This window comes from Aquarana catesbeiana, linkage group LG11, assembly GCF_042186555.1.
Source record: "Aquarana catesbeiana isolate 2022-GZ linkage group LG11, ASM4218655v1, whole genome shotgun sequence".
Lineage (NCBI taxonomy): Eukaryota > Metazoa > Chordata > Amphibia > Anura > Ranidae > Aquarana > Aquarana catesbeiana.
In genome coordinates, this window is record NC_133334.1 from 231,190,850 (window position 1) to 231,196,969 (window position 6,120).

Genomic DNA, 6,120 nt, shown 5'->3' on the forward strand with positions numbered 1-6,120 from the left:
TTTTAACAATTAAAGTGGTTCTAAAAGGTACATTTTTTTTAATCTATGCATTAAAAAAGGTAAAAAAAAAATCTTCATCTGTCCCTCTTTATATTCACCTGAGCCCAATCTCGATCCAGCAATATGCACGAGAGCAGCAACTCTCCCAACTCTCTCCTCATTGGACAGAGGGCGCAGCAGGAGCTGAGAAGAGGAAGATCGTGGCTGTTCTGTGCAAATTTTTTGCACAGAGCAGGCAAGTATAACATGTTTATTTATTTTTAATTGCCTTTAGAATCAATTTAAAATTAAACATAAATAAATTGTGTATAAAATACTATTGGGTTGATTTACTAAAAGCAAATAATCTTTTCACTTTTGAAAGAAGAATGAGATGAGGCTCTGCTAACTTTCATCATCCAATCCTGTGCAAGTAAAAACTCAGAATTTTTTTTTTCTTTCTTGCAGATGATTGGGTGTTCTTTGCAAAGTATTAGCAGCGCTTCACACACATAATTTGAATAGTCCCAAAAAATGATCATAATACACTAAGTGATTCCTTAGGTATACAGGTATACTTCATAGGTCCCGTCACCACACCTCATGGAATACTGCTCCCTGTGGATGTTGAACTCACCAGATCTCAAAGTAAAATATGCCTTAAACAGGTTGTAACCCTTCCTTTATACGTTGTACCTATAGGTAAGCCTAGAATAAGGCTTACTGGGTCACGTGTGTTGGTGACGTCACACGTAGGGATGGGATAGACGCTCTTCTCTGACGGGTCAGTCAATGAGTGTGCAGCTCAACTTTAGAATCACCACGATTAGCCATACGACATACGAGCTCGCCGCTCGTCGGATTCAATGCCGGTTTTTATTGTTATATATGTGAGTACCCTGAAGTTGTTTTTTTTGGAATAAAGTTTACTAGTGTTCAAACAATATTACACTATTGGGTATCCTCCTTTGTCTTACCTCCCCCACACCCGCTGAGGGACCATACCCTGTAGGGATCACACTGTGGCTCAGGACTTCAACGAGAGGTAGCCCCTACTGACATACATCAAATGCCATTACCTCATTACTGTAATGTAAGAGGTCACTGCTCACTATTGTGTGATTGGTGCACGAAGAGGAGTCACTATTCTGTTTCAGTTTGAGCACTGCACAGTGGAACTTTTCTATTTTGTTTAAAGGAATATTGCCATTTTGACTCTATAAGCACTTCTTTTACGATCTTGCACATATGAACTGTTTTGCATTGTTTGATTTGTAGTTATATTTTTTTTATCCAGCTCCCATCTACATTAGAATTTTTGCACATTGCTATTTGCACATATGAACTTTGTCGCATCTTTATTGTATTTAGCCACATTTATTGATTTATATACTGTCACACTTTTGGCACTTTAATTTTCAGTTTTTTGCAGAGATTTTTATATATTTTACACATAGTGTTTGGAGTGTTTATTATGTCACATAGTTTTGGTGATAACCTTCTAGATGTTTGCATGCTGCACTTTAAATATGATGTCACATTGATTTTTATTTATTGTGTCAGTGCCCATTTTTTCCCTTACTTATAGTATGGGAATTTCCATATATATTTTCTATGACATTATTCAGGTGTTTTTAGGCCGTTCATTCTCACTAATTACTATATAGTGACCCTGTGAGCGACTGCCCATTCTTGCACCTTACATTTCATTTTTTCCAGCTTCAGTACGTATGGTCCTTTATAGTGGTTTTTAACCTTATTTATACATATCTTTATTGATTTTCGCTTTATGTGATGGATTAGTGCAGCACCTCCCTCTATCTTTACATTATTGTCCATCCAGGTTTGGTCGACCCCGATTCGTTGCGTGCAGCTTTTCCATTTGCTTTCCTTTTTCCTATGTGGTAGCGCAGGAATAAATATCTTTTCACCCTGTTAGGATAGATGCCACCTGCAGCCAGTTGTTTTTTAGTTTTTGATGCTTTCTGGTCCATCATTCAGATTGCTGGTCCTTTTGTTTTATTTATTTTTATTTTTGAAATCCAAAGCAGAATGTGTGGATTGTGAAATGATGTGCCACTTTTCCTTGTAAGTGCAGTGGTATAAGCAGAAGAATATTTAGGATTTATGGGCATCTCTCCATGACCGCAGGGTATTGTTATCATTTATTATAATATTGCCAGGAAAAAGTTGTCGTTTGAAACATGAAACTGGAGTTCTTACACAAACAGCGTGATGGAAAACAAGCCATTGTAATATATTTATGCAAGCTGGACCCAGTAATGAAGGGTTCACCCCGATATATCAGAGCTGCAGCTTTTATGCAAAGGTGCTATTAGACAAAGTTAGATATTGTTTTGGTCAAACATTTAATTTTTAATGGTCAGACATTCTGCGCAGCAAATATACAGCTAACTAAATGTTTGTCTAATGAAAGGTTTAAAATATGAGTTTGTTTATGTACAAATCTAACAATTTTAAACGCGTACATTTATTCAAAAGAAAGGAAAAACCACATGTGTTATATTGATGGTGTAGGAATCAGCTGCTGTGAGCCCAGTGCAGGACACACTCCCTGAAGACGCAGATATTACATTTTTTGTAGATTTGAGTATGCAGTTTATCACCCAGAAGGATACTCTGTATTCAAAGTCATTGGATCCCAGCTCAAGAAGCAGAGCTCCATGTTTTAGCAAAGCCTGTGAGCTATAAAAAAAAGTGTATATTTATATAGATAGTCGAGATATAGAGAGCTTTTGGTTCCATTTAAAGGGCCAGAAGTTTGTTTTCACTTCGGCAGGTAAACCAATCAAGCATGCCAAGTTAATTTGATTGGCTGTTTTCAGCCTTCCAGGTTCTTGCTGAGGTAGCCATATTAACTTTAAAACTCACACATGGAAGCAGACCAGGCGACTCTAAGGATACTGCATTTACAGTCCCAGACACTTGATGGGTTTGTGCAACTCTCAGATTCCACCCTAGTTCTGGCCCAGTATAGCTGGGATTAATAATTCAACTTTAAGGACCCCAGAACGAGAAGAACAAGTGGTCCACAGGGGGCAACTTCTTATGAAACAAGGCTTTGGAAAAGGTGATCATTTATGTCTGCCAGCCACTATTTTCCCTCCAGCTTGACACATGGACCGTGTCATCAGTCACAAGCAGTTATGGCTGCCTTAGTAAATGAGCGTGGGATAAAGCCAGGGTTCTCCACAGTTGTTTTTATAACATACCACTTCTTGTTTTACCTGTTACCAAAGGTGTTACCAAAAGCTGAACATCCCTTCCAGAGATTACAAAAACATATATCCAGATGCCCAAGTCTGGATCTTACGAGTATGCATTTTGTCTGTATAGACATGTTTTCTGGATGTACAGTGGCAAATGCTACTGCAAAGGTCACAGTAAAAAGTGTTATCAGAAGTAGTTTGTAAGTACAGAGTGCCAGAAAGTACAGAGAGTAATAGAGGAAATCATTTTTATAGGAGAGTCCTTATTAGAAGTTTTGAGGTTTTATTTTTACACCCCCTACTGTCTGCAATGTAGCGGACAAAGTAGAGTAAGAAACTAGAAAACTTTTGCCTGAATGTTTTCTTATATTTGATCAAGCCTCTAAGGGGGATGTTGGACTCTCTCCCTATGGGATTTGGTTTGGGAGTGTGTTTCTCACTTGCTAATATTTTGTCTCAGCAGCTGAAGTCCTCCATTCGGATCTCACAGAGAATGTTGCTGATCTTTTAAGGTTTTTGACAAACTCATTTATGTGTTTTCTCCCCAATTCCAGATCCTAAAAGTTTGGAAGGATCTAAAACTAAAGCCAGGTGACTTGTGGATTGTTAAGAGACATTTATATATAAGGAAATGTTTGGAGACTCAATACAGCATCTATTTCATGTACAGTTTTTGCAAAACTTGAAGGAAAAGTCACCTGGATCCACACCAGACACTGCAAAAATGACTAAATTAAAGAAATCTCTGTGTTTGATTTGTTTCCCTCTTGTGATCACAGTCTAGGGTAGTTTTTGATTCAATTACTTTAATTGTAAGGAATATATATATTTGAAAAGTAGTTCAGCCATGTTGAAGACATATTTGTTTTTTGTACGTCTTCCATTTTATGTAGAATTGTCTGTGTTTATATATGCTGATAAGTCAGCATGCCAACAATTCAGCTAGAAGGCCATTCTGGCCACAGGAGTGTACAGCCAGTACTCTGTAAATATGTCTTATCAATCATTTGTTTTTCACAATGAAAAGTCATTTGGTAATGAAAAAAGTTGCTCAGCTATTATTTTCTCCACAATGGAGTTTTTTTGCCTCTTTGGCCAGGACTACCTCCACCTAAGCGTGTGAAGGTTCCAGGTTAAAGGTTATAGCAGGTATGGTTAATGATCAAAATATTGATCAAAAGAGGGGAGACTGTAATGGAAATTTGTGCGTTCTGTATATAATTGTATTGTATTGTATTGTATATGTATTGCACACTGCCCTCACTGGGCACACGGCACTAATAATGTTTTCAGTAAATGTTTACATTCTTTCGAGTCCTGATTAGAATTAGTTTGCCTATGTAACGCCCCTTGTTACCATAAACGTACAATTGTAATATTAATGTGATACCTACGTAATCATGTGCATAAAAACCTTCAATTGCGTCATAATAAAGCAGAACAGTAATTTGGAAAGATGCTGAGCATATCTTTTGTGTCTGTTCCCTACTGCAGTAGTTATTATTAATTTGGAACCACTAATCAATATGAGGATAGGAGTTGCCTATCATCAATTTAACCAAGTCACTTCCATGCATCGCATACTAGCCCATTATGTGCCACTTACCTGCAACAGAATCCAGCGATGTCCCCTGTGTAGGCAGCGTCCATCTTCTGGCCCCTCTTCCTTCTGGGCCGCGGACTCCGGCTCTGTGATTCGCCAGAGCCACGTGACGTCACTTCCGCAAATGCGCACGGGAGCTGCGATTAATGGCACAGGCTAGGGAAGAAACGGCACTTAGTTTCTTCCCCGCGCATGCGCCGTTGGAATTTTGGGCGGACTACAAGTGAAATATCTCCTAAACGGCGCACGTTTAGGAGATATTTCCACTACCTATAGGTAAGCCTTATTCTAGGCTTTCCTATAGGTAGAAGTCCAAGAAGTGGGTTTACAACCACTTTAAAGTCACTTTAAATCAACTAACCAGATAGACAAATGTATTGATACATTCCTCTTGTTTCAGAACACAGAAGATCATCAAGCATGAACTGTTTGTAGTGAAAACCTAAGTACGGTGTAATTCAGGAATAAGGGGTGAAGAAATGTTACTGTATATAATAGTAATAACTAGCGATAAGTATGTGTGTAATAGAAATTATAAATGGAGCTACTATGAACCTGTGAGAAGTGCTTTAGCTATTGGTAATAATTGAAAGAAGTAATACTGTATATATGGTCTGTCAATGTGACTACTTACTGTACTCCTTACTTCAGCAACTGTGTTTTTAAATAAAAGTAAATTCAAAAAGTATTAATATATTGGTAGCAATGTATTGCTGTATTTACTCTCATAACATTAGTGGTAACTCACTAATTATGTAACAGTCACATTGGTGATTCACTATATTCACCTGCACGTTCACTACTTCAAGCAACATTCACTAACATCTATTCCTCTTGAAACACGGCGGAGGTTACCAGGTCACACATGCTGCTTGTTGAGGCTACTTTCACACTGGGGCGGGGGGGGGTTAGCGGTAAAGCAATGCTAGTTTTAGCGGCGCTTTACCGGTTATATCGGCGCTTTTAACCCCCACTAGCAGCTGAAAGGGTTAAAAGCGCCCGAAAAGCGTCGCTGCCGAAGCGTTTTGCAGGCACTTCAGCAGCGCTCCCCATTGATTTCAATGGCATGGGCGGTGCAGGAGCTCCTGCATCGCCCCAAAGATGCTGCTTGCAGGACTTTTTTACCTTCCTGCAAGCACAACCCCTGAGTGTGAAAGCACTCGGGCTTTCACACTCGGGAGGCATGAGAGGTGCTTTTCAGACGCTTAATGCTGTGTATGCACATGTCCAAGCTGCCGGACGGGGCAGTGATGTAAATTATTATGTACAGTTATCCCTACAAATATGAAAGATGAAGTTTAATCTGCT